Raw genomic sequence first — 12,372 nt, 5'->3', positions numbered from 1 at the left:
ATCTGTGGACCGAGGGAAGGTGAAACACTTCCCAGGGTGCTCGCAGCTACGTGGCACGAGGGCAGCACACCCCGCAAGGCAGCAAGGAGCACGCACCAACCCCTGAGAAAAGCACCGAATTATTTGGCTGCTTATTATCGGTTATCGCTAATAACCTGCTGCCGAAGCTGCAGATCAACCGAAACCCTGACAAGTTTTCTCTTGTCAAGCTGCTATCCCCCACCAGCCATACCAGTACATGTGGTCCTCCAGCCCTCCTCCCCCAAATACGCTAGGGAATGCTGCCCAAAGGCTAATTACGGCACCCCTGAAGCCAATGGGAATTTTACCATAATGAGCTGATGAAGGTTTACCAAAATAAGTATCATCAACTATTAACAAAGTTATTAAATCAGCTTTCATGTTTGCAGCATTACTTATATCAGCAGACTCAAAGCAAATCAGAAAACACATGCTATCATATTCTTAAATAGTCCAGAAAATCTAATAGCTAAAAATCACAGAGACTTCTACAAATTTCATCTTCAGTCGATGATGTCTTAAGTTTCAAGAATTCAAAACTCTCCACAGTAATTACGAATGGGAAAAGGAATTTGGACAGCAAACAGATGAAGCAGACTCATCCAGTAACTGAGAGGTTACATAAAAAGGTCAAAACCAGCTCACTTCAAATGAAACCCTGGATCAAACTGCATTTAAACCGGGTTTAAAGTACCAATTTCTAAAAGACAGACTCAGTAAAAGGTGATGTTACCTCTAGATTTGATGGTTACACAGATTCATCTGTGTGTTTTGCAGGAGGAATCAATCTCAATCATCTTAGAGATGAGCAGATGGTTTCTGCATGAAACCCATCGCACTGAAAGACTTTCATATGAAACTCCAAGCTTTGAGAAGAAAGCACTCCTGATTCCTTGAAAATTAGCATACTTGTTAAGGTATCAAGTACTTCTTAATAAGATTGTTAAGATTTGAAACCTAACCCTTTTCAAAAAGTTCCTTCGTGTGCAGACGTTCACCGATCACGTGCAACGTGAAGAATCTCCGAAACACACTTTGAGCGTTTCAAATGCTGTGCTTCTCTCAGAATAGCCGCTGTGATATGGGAGATGCAAAAATTGATCTCAGTCATGCTCAAAAGCAAGACTCCAGGCCTTGGGAAAATTCAGAACAGTGCTGCTTTGTTTGCGTCTTTCTCTGATCTGTCACTCCAGACCTCTATTTAGCCAGAAGCAGTTCCTAAAATTCATGAAATACACCCAAAGTATGCAGGTTATGCTCCCACATTCTCTGGGATTTCCTGAACTAGGCTGCTGAGAACAAGAGGTTGATGGAGGCTGGCCAGTTTAGCATGGCACAACATACTAGGATGCCACCGTCATAAAAAACCGTGATGCTGGGGAGAGCTCTGAGCTAGACGACCTCAAAGCCTCTACCGACCGCCGCAAAGCGCTGGTGTTCCTAAATGTCTGCTGAGATCTGGGACTAGTCCACGTGCTGCACAGGGACTACTATGGGCTCCGGATACTGCGGCCCTGTGCTGCCTCCCTGGGCGCTACGCTCCCGTCTGTGCCTCTCTTTTTACCTAGCCTGCAAGTCGAGGCACGTGCTGAACCAGAGCAAGAATGGAAAGGCCCAGAAAAAGCCTCAGAGCTGCTTAAAGCAGATGCACCGACAAGGAAAGAGCCACAAAACCTCCCCAGAGACGTTACGGAGAAACAAACAGCAGAAATAAGATCTCCCTCTTACTCGGTCAAAATAATGGGGAGGTTCCTGTGCCATGAAAGAACACACCCAAGAAAACAACAAAAATATTTCAGTGAAGGAGTTTCGTAAGATAAGTTGCTTACAAATTCATTTGTCATCTAAAACTGAACTAAAATGTTCTCCATTTAAAGAACCAGAGGGGCAGGGCAAGACAACTGCTGATCCATGATTTGAAGGATTAAGAAAGAGCGCGGAAAATCTTGAAGGAGTTGAGGGCTCCACAATACAAATCAACTTCTGGACGGTTATGTGCCATCCTAGTAACATGCAAAATTTGATTCCTTCAGATAAAAAAAAAAAAAAAGGAAAAAAGTAGTTTGGCTTCTAACGAACATGAAAAACTTCAATATATATATTGGGTTTTTTGCATAAAGACGCTTTGCTGGTGTAATTCTTCAGCCTGAACACAAGCCAAACCAATCTTTTTAAAGAAAAATCTACCTGTTTTTTTTTCCTTTGGTCAGCTTAGCTCATATTCTCTGGTTGCTATGATAGAAACAGTTGAGAATTAACAAAAGAAAAACCCAACATCTTCTAAAACACGCATCAGAAACCAAGGTCAGATTTTCAAAGAGATGCAGGTACTTACTTAACCAGTTTATACATAGCCTAAAGCCAAGCACTGGGCACTGGTTATCATTCGGAGACAATCCCACTGAGCTTGCTAATGCCTCTTCATACACAGAAGAATAAAAGGTCATTCAGTCCTTTTCGAAACAAGCTGTCTGCTGTTTCATCACAACAGCGGAGGTAAGTGCACAGCTTACGCTCTGAAAAAATAAAACTCTCACATACTGATTGCTCACCCCAGTCTGAGTTACTAAATAGCCATCTCAGCAGCAAGGGAAAAAAGCATTAAAACTATTAGTGATTTTTAACATCTACTCTGTAATTGCTTAAAATTTGCATTTACATCTACTCATGAAGTGAAAGCATTGCAAATTTGAATACATCCTTCTTAGTCTACAAACGCCCTACCAAGGGCACAGGAGAAACCCCACATATAACAGTGAATTGCTTTTAACACTTTTAAATGAATGCTAGCCAAGGGTATTTTCAACCTTGAAGTGGCTTTAACACTGTGCTCAAGTTGCATCACCGGAGTGAAAAACAGCTCCTAGGAGGGAGCCGGGGACTCCCCATGCATCACCCCATCATCTCCTGGGCAGGTTAAGGCTGGAGCTTGCGAGACGAAGCTCTCTATTTTAATACACCCTCCTTCTGTGCAACGTTCAGGGACGTTATGACACCTCTCTTCCTCAGCATGTCAAGAATGTCAAACCTCTCTTCAATAAACAGAAAAGTTTTGAGCGTTTCTAAAATTTTCCTCTCCACCTGCAGGTAGGGAGAAGGACAGATGCCTCGGTGAACCGGGACAGTAGCACATCTTCCAGCGAATGACACGTACGCTGCCAAATTTTCACAGAGTGCACCACTTTTGTTTCCTTCAATGAAAACAGTTCAAGGGCAAAGAAAAAGGGGGATAAGGGAAAATTCAGGTAAATGATCCAATTTTCCCCTGCGCACAGCTCCTGCTTGCTTGCAGTCCTTGGAGCACATAGGTTTCTGAGTTGGTGAAAACAGACCTTGAGCAGAGTCTAAACTATGGGCTTGGGTTTTTTTGGTCTTGGGGGGTATTTTGTGTTACAGTATTTACAAAATCCTAGGTGCTCCCCAATCACATACATGCGGCGCTATACAGAGCACGTGTTCACTGTTGAGAAGCAGGACACTCCTGGCAACCAAGCTGTGTACATCCACCAAGGGACAGCAAGGGGAAAAAAAGACTAAAATACAGTGTGATTTTGTTCGTGATGCTTCACAGACCTAAAAATTAAGATGCTGTTTCTAATCAAGGATAAAGAAAGCTTGAGAAAATACCAACATTTGAATCAAGAAGAACATCAGAAAGAGCAGAGTGGCAATATTCGAGCTTCATGTTGTTAACGGGGTGGGCAGAGACAGAATTCAACTCAACTGAGAGGTCTGAGTCCTGGGCTCTGGAAGCAGACACATCTACAAGCACCAAACTCAAACTCCCAAGATAGAGGGCTATGTGCAAGCAAGAGACCCTGCATCCCAGTGACAGAGGTGGATCATACGGTAAAGTCACTAAAAGCCAGAAATCCACGCAAAACCTTGCACTTCGTAAACCAGTGAAGGTTTTTGAACAAGTTTCAGTGGGATTTAGCTACAAAAAGCCTGCTAAGGAAAGTCGATACTGCATGCCACAGCATCGCAACGGAGAGAGCAAATAAGAAGCAGTACCAAAAGGTAAGTGATGGCCATCCAGCTAGTCTTTGAGCTGTGCATCGATCAAGCAAAGACCTGGTTAGAACTGAGAGTGCACAGCCCACCTTCCGTGTGGGATAAAGGAAAGAGGCACTTACGTGCCACTTTGTGTCCTCTTAACAATTTGCTGCCCAAAGCAATAAGCCTGTGGATATATTCCAGTCCAGAACTACAGTTGCCTGGGCCAAAGGGTTTGTTAATACTCACTATAAATACAGGACGTAAAAGGTGTTGCAGCTGTAGACATAGGGAAGAAATAGGAAAATAAGATTCTGAGCATAATGCTGGGAGCAGAGGACAGACACCGGCCTTACAGCTGCAAGGCTCCAAGCTGGACAGAAACAACAGAGAAGCAGTTAATAGAAAAACAAGACTGTGTCAAAGACCGCTAGCATTGTCCCCAAGTTATCTTGGATAGGAAAAGAAAACATCTAACCCAAAGCCTTCACGTACTGATTAGGATCGTGGACTCAGAAGGAGCCACACAAATGAAATCACCTGAAACTGCTGGGGACATAACAAACGACACTGTCCTTTTAGGATTCATACCATTTTTCAAAATGTTGGGTAAGTGGCTGCCTTTGCTACTAATAAAAGTTCATATTTACACGTAATACCTAATTTCCCTTCTTTTATAATTGCACAATAGTAATGATGCCCGGCCCTGGCATCCCCCGCTGACGGGTAGGGTGTCAGCAGTCCTAGTTTTTCAAAGATCCTTCATGGACATACATTACAAACAGCACAACCACCCAGCACCTACAAGCTCCAGCTTGCCTTAGACATGACAAAACTCTAGCAATGCAGTTTTCAAGATTATATACTTTAGCGGGGAAAATTAACTCTTGGCCTCTGTTGAGAGTCTAAACGCAGAGGTGCCCAACCTTCCTTTGTTCCCCAAACTGCTCTGTTTGAGCCACCTTCTTTGTACTGTAGGTTATTTTGCTGTCTTGAGGGGTCACATTGCTTTAGTCGCATAAATACGGAGCTAGAAAAGCGGATATAGTTATATGCTCTCTGCTTATCACAGATTCCCAGCCAGCATTAATGTTTGGGATACAAGCTCTGGATAAGATCAACAGCATATAAAAATCATAAGTCTCTTGCAGACGTTTCTTGCTACTGATATTGAGTTTTGAGGACGTTTCTCTGCTTATTCCACAAACCTGGTGTGATAACAAAAAAGCAAAGGCAGAATTAAAAAAAAAAAAAGTCAAAGATCAATTCTTCAATCCTGCCAGTTATCTGTAAGTGAAAACAAATCAGGGAAAATAGAACTATCACTGCAATTGAAAAGAAAAAGAAATGCTAGCTTCGAGTGAATGTTTAACCACAAATCCTTCAACTGAAGGAGAGTCAAGATGTTAGTAATGTATTTGCAGTAAAGCAATTAACATTTTATACCCAGCTTGGAACGAAAGTTATGTGCATTTCTGAAGTGAGTACAAATTTGCTTTTACCGAACGTCTAACAGATTAAAAAAAGGAAAAGACAAGTATTTCAATAAAAATACAAAGAATAAACCATTAGTACACTGCTACAGGACATAGATCACTGGGTGAAAATACCAGCAAGACATTGGCCATTTTTGCACGTAGGACACAGTAACAGCATGCGAGCGTAGAAGCAAAGGTCAAGACATTTTGGAAAAGTTGTTGAAGTTCAGGCATTGGGGCTTAAAATGGTCCCTAGTCGTTAGGGATTGCTGCCTTGTGCTGGTGGCATTATTCTGCATCTTCCAAATGCCTTTTTTCAGATGCTGGTCATTGACGGACACATGCGAGACTGAAGAGATGACAGACCTGATTCAATATGGCAATGTATTTGTAGTCCCCTACCCCCTCCCACACTCAACAGCAACCTTGCCTTTTGTCAGCACCCAACTGCTCTTAAAATCTCATACCCAAGTGCCATGCAAAAGAAAACACCTAAACAACCCACCAACCAAAAACGGGCACAAGAAAGGACGCGAGGAGAAATGCTTTAATCAAGCCACCCATCCTGCAAACAGACCCATGGCGACAACGGCCGCAGAGGGGAATTATGAGAAGTCTCCGTCTCAGTCCCCGCCGTCTCTCCCCCCTGCCCCTTACCCCCCGTTTTGTGATTTGGGGGAGTTTAATCTGTACAGGGCAGTTTTGCCTTCCGAATGCAGACTGCAGCTTTTCTGGAGAGCTGTGTGTAACTCCACTTGCAATCTGAGTTTAAATATGCCTCTCGATTTTATTCTGAAAGGCATTCCTCATCAGGCCAGCTGGCCAGGTAACAGGCAAGCTACAATCACCTTTGCAAGCAGTTTTCAAATGGTACCATGCAATGCTGGTTTTCTCTCCTCCCCCTACATGAAAATCCCACATTTTCGTATTTTGCTCTTAGCAACTTCACTTCATTTTAGTTATCAATGTGTCTCATCTACATTAAACTAATCAGGATATGTTAATATGCATCAGAAGATTAATTAGCACTAAAAGCCACTCGAATTTTTGTTCGCGTTTCTGCATTGTCAGTCTGAATTTAATTATGAAGTTTTAGCACCAGTTCAGCTCCTAATTCTTTCTACTTATCAGATTCAAAGTAAAAGATGTTTTCTGTGGCTTCAGCAAGCATTGCACATTCTTCATAATAATAAATGCATTATGACCATAATGATCTAAAATAGCAATAGCAAAGTGGAAAAACACTGTTCTGAAAAGATTGACACCTCTTTACAGGGAGCAAGGAATTTAATAAAAGGAGGTATTATCTTCCTCGTGTGCATTGCATTCACATATTTTAATTTTAAATTTTCTTGTAAAGTGGCCATTTGTGCATTCTTCAGTTAACAGACCAGCGCTTTGACTAACAGCTTCTCAGCAAAGTCCTTAAACGAATGCACTAGATTTGTATCAGAAGCCTAAAGCCGCAGTGACACAAGCATTTTCATGTGCTCCCATAAACATCATAAGCCTTTGAGCGTGACCTAATCCTGCGCTCCCACTGACTCAGTCCCTCTCAGCTCCCCGCTCCTTCAGCTGGGTCACCAGGGCTGACGGCGGCATTGACGTGACGGAGGGAATGGAGGGATGAAGGTGCACGAACTGGGACCAGAAGACGCTCACCCCTCCTTCCAGCAACAGCCAGCTCAGCTGCCCCGCCGAAACCGAAGTCCCTAACACCAGCGAGGCTACGGAGCAACTTCACATTTCTTCTAAATCGCTCCAGTACCTTGGAGCTGGAGATCCTTGCTTCATCTCGCAGACCTCACTGCTGTTAAACCCTCAAAAGCATTGGGGAAGCTGCAGCCCCAACAGAAGAGACATTTTGTGCCATTGTATCACTGGAAGAAATCACCCTACAGGAGTTGATGCTTTTAAGAGACTGAAATTCGAGAGGAGAAAAGAAAATAAAACCTCCCAAAACCAAACATGATGTTTCGATCCCACAATACAAGGTTCAGATGACTTCTGCGCCTTGCGTTGCATGAATTACTCCCATGCAGGTTCCTACTTGTTCTCCGCAGAGATACGAGGGCAGCATGGCAGAGGAGAATTCTGCTGCACAGCTTCCCTGCCCCATCCCACCAGCCACAGCAGACCAGAAGGGATGCTCCGGCAATGCCAGGGAAGAGCAAGCCAGGAGGGACAGGCTGGCAGCAGTGCAGTCAAGCCCCAGCGCTCCTTTGCTTCCATTCGAGCTCAGACTTCCAGGAGACATAACAAGGTTTCAGGTTCAGCAGGAAGACATGCGAACGCCTTATAAGATCACAATGTTCTCCCTCACAGATTAGAGGGACATTCCACAGATGATTTAGAGGGATTTTTTTTTTTTTAAATGGTAAAAAACACACTGGAGCCTATATTTAGAATATATTGCTTCAGTGCACTGCTGCTGGGATGAAAAGATTTGATGATAAAAAGACTAATCTCGCCTGTCAGCTTAGTTAGCTCCACACTTAAACTGTATTAACTTGCATAGTCCGGAGCGCTAAATGCAATTGGGCCTAAATCAATAGCTAAGCAGCAACTCTACATACTGTTCCAAGAGCTGGTGGCCAGATGTTGGCCATACTGGCCACAGCTAGGAAGGGGCTGTAGCCTCCTCTCCTCCCTCAATAAATACTGCTTTGATATGATCCACCAAAAAAAAAAAAAATAATAATCTGAGGGATAAATGAAGGCAGTGGAAATGGCTCAGAGCAATGCAGGAGACACTCCACTTAATCACCAGCACTTAACTTCTTTTGTTCCCAGGCAGGAGCGCTCCATTTCCATCGCTTTTGTGATTTGGTAGGTAGGAGCCTCTTTACAGGGGTGAACCAAGGGGTTTAGAGGCTCCAAAGGGATTACTGAAACACAGAGTTTGGCTTCAGGCGTGGAAATTGCTGAAGCAGCTAAGAATCGGTTTGCTTCCCAAGTGAATTCATGTGAAAAGGTGTTAACATGACAAGCTCTTGAGTCAGGAGATTTAGAAACACGCGCAAGATGCAGCATGAGGAGCATCAACAGCATTAGTTCCTCCCAACGCCCTCTCCTCGCCCGATCCCAGCTCAGGTGCGACGATCCCAGCTCAGGTGCGACGGGAGAGCGGCTCCTCTGCCCATTCCCTCCTTGGCAAGGCTAGCAGCCTCGCCAGCGAGTCAACCTGGAAATTATTCATAGCCATTTCAATTCTTGCCCTTCTGCTCCTTCATTCAGCAATAAAGCCTGGACTCAGTAGGAAGCAAAATGTTAGAATCGGGACCACCTTAAAAAGCATAGGCAAATCAGACAGCATGAGCTAAGCAAGTGCAGGCACAGCAGCGAAGGCACAGTCTTTTCACAAAACATTCATCCCCAAGTACAGCAGTTCAAGCTGACAGCTGCTTGGAGAAATAAAAAACCAAACCCACAAAGCAAAAATGAGAGCAAAGAAAAAAAATAGTGTGAAGACTGCACTGCAAAACAACCCAGTCATGCTTTTTCCCATGTTTTTTTATGCACAAAGGGTAATAGCTGGATACTTCAGGACTAGAAAAGTGCAATTTTGAGATTTTTTCCGCAAGAAAGAAACTAGAAATTTCTTTGGACACTTGTAGCTGTGCTCCTTCGGCACTGATTCCCCACTAGTCTCAGACATTCAAACTGCTTTCTTAGTTTCCAAGTTTCCATTATATGGACACTTGCCCACGCCAAAACCATCCCTTTCTTTCATAACGGGCCACACACCAGCTAGGAAGTACAATTATTTCTGGACGCTCTTGATCCAAGGTGAAATTTCTCCGGCTGTCTCATCCCATTACCCCATTGTTGAGTTAAAATTTGAGGCAGCTCCTATCCTCTTCACAGTATACAGGTAAAACATGCTAAGGAGGGGAAAAGGTTGCTCTCTGGCATTTAAAACATCTACTTAACATGTCGTGCCACAAAACGGCCCCACTGGCATCACAGGGGTAGAGCAACACTTTTGCTCAAGCGCAAAGAGAAAAATAAGCAGCAGCTATTTTAAACTACCCCAAGGTTCACCACATGTCCTGCTGAATCTGTACCTTCAGACCAGTACGGGCTACGCAACCTGAAAACGCGTTAAGACCTTTCCCTGGTGGGATGCACAAAAGGCAGAAGGCGAACCACACAGGACTACCGCTGGGAGCAGCCGTCAGCCGTGACGGCAAAGGCAATCCCGCAGACTGCCCGTCGCATGCCCTGCACGGCAAACAGATTGGCCTGCAAATGGGTCAGGCTACCCTGCGTAATTCATAGGAGCTTCCCCATGATTTGTTACGATTAGACCAGGCACTGCCAGCCGGTAGCTCTGCGCTATTACGGAGATCAAAAAATTGGTCACTGATTTGTCGTCGCACTGTACCGTTCCGCCTGCGACACATACACCCATACGCTGACTGGAAGGAATTGTATGAGGTATAATGCTACACTAAATAGAGTGTTAAGTAATGAAACACATTTTAAGAAAAGGCTTTTGGAATTCATGCAAGGTAAGAGGCTTCAGGAGTGTCAAGCGTCTCTGAGATGGCACAGGAAAGAAAAAAATGACAGCTCAAGTTACCCAATTCATGCTGCAGACTTTACTTCCTCAGGTCTATTTTCTGAGAGAAGACCTGCACGGTCAACGCTTGCATTAAACTACAGAATAATAATACAGTAATAATAATACAGTAATATACACACGCAACACTAGGTGAGGATTCACACAAACATCCTGGATTTCTGCTGCTCTCAGAAGACGCTGGAACAAGTGAAGTGACAAGCTATTTACTGAGGCTTTGTACGTTACCTGTGACATCTTTATGCTCTTTCTCATCCTGGAAATTCAACTCTCACAGAAAGGAAGAATCGTTACAGCCCATTTTTCATGAAGGAAACTGAGACAAAGAGGTTAGAGGCCTTACCCAAGGTTAAACATCAATCAACACGAGAGGAGAAATAAACCCAAAGGCTGCAGTCTCCTGACCAGGCAATCCTCAACTGCATTACTCTGCCTCCCCACAAGCGAATACCTACATCGAGAATTTATTCCCGTTGGCACACTTTATCACACGGTAGTATCTAGTTATCCTGCCCATGCCTGGTCACCACGACATTGAACAGACAGCGCGTAACGCGTGGAAAAGGTGATGTTATCGAGGTGTCTGTGAGGAAGTATCAAATGGGTTTCTTCAAAATTAAATCAATACACTTAAAAAAAATCTCAGAAGAAAAACAGGGGGGAAGGAGTCACTTGATCTGACAATAAAACCAGTAACATACAACATACGTGGCAATCCAAACTTGGATACAAACCAAAAAAGCCCTTTCCAAAATAGCCTGGTAAAGATTTCCAGGAAAAAAAAAGATTTTCTTCCTACACACACTCCCTCTGTGTGACCTAGTTCAGTCCTACCTTACTCTTTGCTTTTGCTGTCTTTTCTTTGTCTTCCTTGTTCGTTACATCTTATGCTGGAGAACAGCGAATGAATTAGAGAATGATGCCAGGAGGATGATTTCACTTCAGAGGTCAAAAGGCTGGTCAATAACGTGACAACACCAACTTGCATAAAACAAGATCCCCAATGCAAATCTAACACAAAATTATTACGGGTACAAAGATCCACACTAGAAAAGGAAAGAGTGGGCCAAAAGGATTGGAGGGGAAAATCCTCCTACGCTGGCCACGCTGTGTTTAGGTACTGCCTTCTCCCAGCCCGGGCAGTTGCAGGCACAGAAGAAACCCACAAGCTTCATCTGTCCTGCCTGAAAAGATCAGAATTTTCCTGTCCTCATTCCAATTTCATCCCTCCCAAAGATTAAAGGAAACATGCCTCAGGGAAAAAAAAAAAGGGGGGGGAGAAAAAAAAAACCCCAACAACAAACAAAAACCCAAACCACCCTTGCTCATAAAACTGCTTGCTAATATTAAATGTGGAATCTAATTTCTGCAATAGCATCCCTTCAGACAGTCTTTGTTAAGTAAGAAAGTTAAGCATTTACAGCTATAAATCTCCAGGAGACTGGTTTTATTCCCAGCTCTTCAATAAATTTCTCGTACGGCTGTTCAGACAGCCGTTTCATCACTTGCTGCTTCAGTTCCCTGACGTACAGCAGGGAAACAACAGACCCAATGCCCTGTGAAGTACAGGATAGTAGTAAATCTACGAAAAAGGAGGGCAGGAACACAATAAACAAGTTTCAGTTTTACACTTCACCTATTGCACTCTTCCATTATATGAAGAAGCAGGTGAAACCAACCCAAGCCCTAGTCCAAAAACGTACTTATCTCACGAAGAGATTTATACAGCCCGCACAGGAGGAAGGATAAACTTCCCTCGGTGATGACGCCCCAGCACTTTTATGCTTTGCAGCAGTTTTCAAAGGCAATTCTCCCATTAGTAAGTTTTCTTCATTTAACTTTGTTATAAACTCAATTTGCCAGGAAGAGCACTTACTTGTGGACTTCATAATGAACGTGAGAACCTTATGCTCACTCCTGACTTGCACCCTGAGTCATGACTATTTCCCACGTATTTCCATATGATCACACCACTGGCCAAGGGCCATCTCACCAGAAGCGTAATCTATAGAAGGAGCACATTTACGTTATTACATCCAGAATCAGACGACAGAATGGAAAGCGATTATACAAGACAGTATTTTTTTCATTCCAGTTTGATCTTCTGTCCTGCAAACAGCACCACGATGCTCATGAAAACCAATGCATTTCTGCTAGTCACCAGCCTCCCTAATTCCTCAGACAATTACTTCAATAGCCAATTTTCTGAGATTAAAGGTAATCTTCAAAAGTATAAGAAGGGTTTGAAAAACATGATGAAAACAGGATCAATCCAACGCCATAAAGTATGCT

The 12,372-nt window shown here is 43.5% G+C and overlaps 1 protein-coding gene across 2 annotated transcripts in view; it reads right to left on the bottom strand.

The window, feature by feature from the left end:
- The window catches only part of BICD2 (BICD cargo adaptor 2), a 98,381-nt gene that overhangs the window by 51,418 nt on the left and 34,591 nt on the right, over positions 1-12,372 (bottom strand). The window lies entirely within an intron of this gene.

This window comes from Gavia stellata, chromosome 12, assembly GCF_030936135.1.
Source record: "Gavia stellata isolate bGavSte3 chromosome 12, bGavSte3.hap2, whole genome shotgun sequence".
In the NCBI taxonomy this organism is placed as follows: Eukaryota; Metazoa; Chordata; class Aves; order Gaviiformes; family Gaviidae; genus Gavia; species Gavia stellata.
Note: the sequence above shows the minus strand (reverse complement) of the source record. Positions and strands in the feature narration are given on the sequence as shown.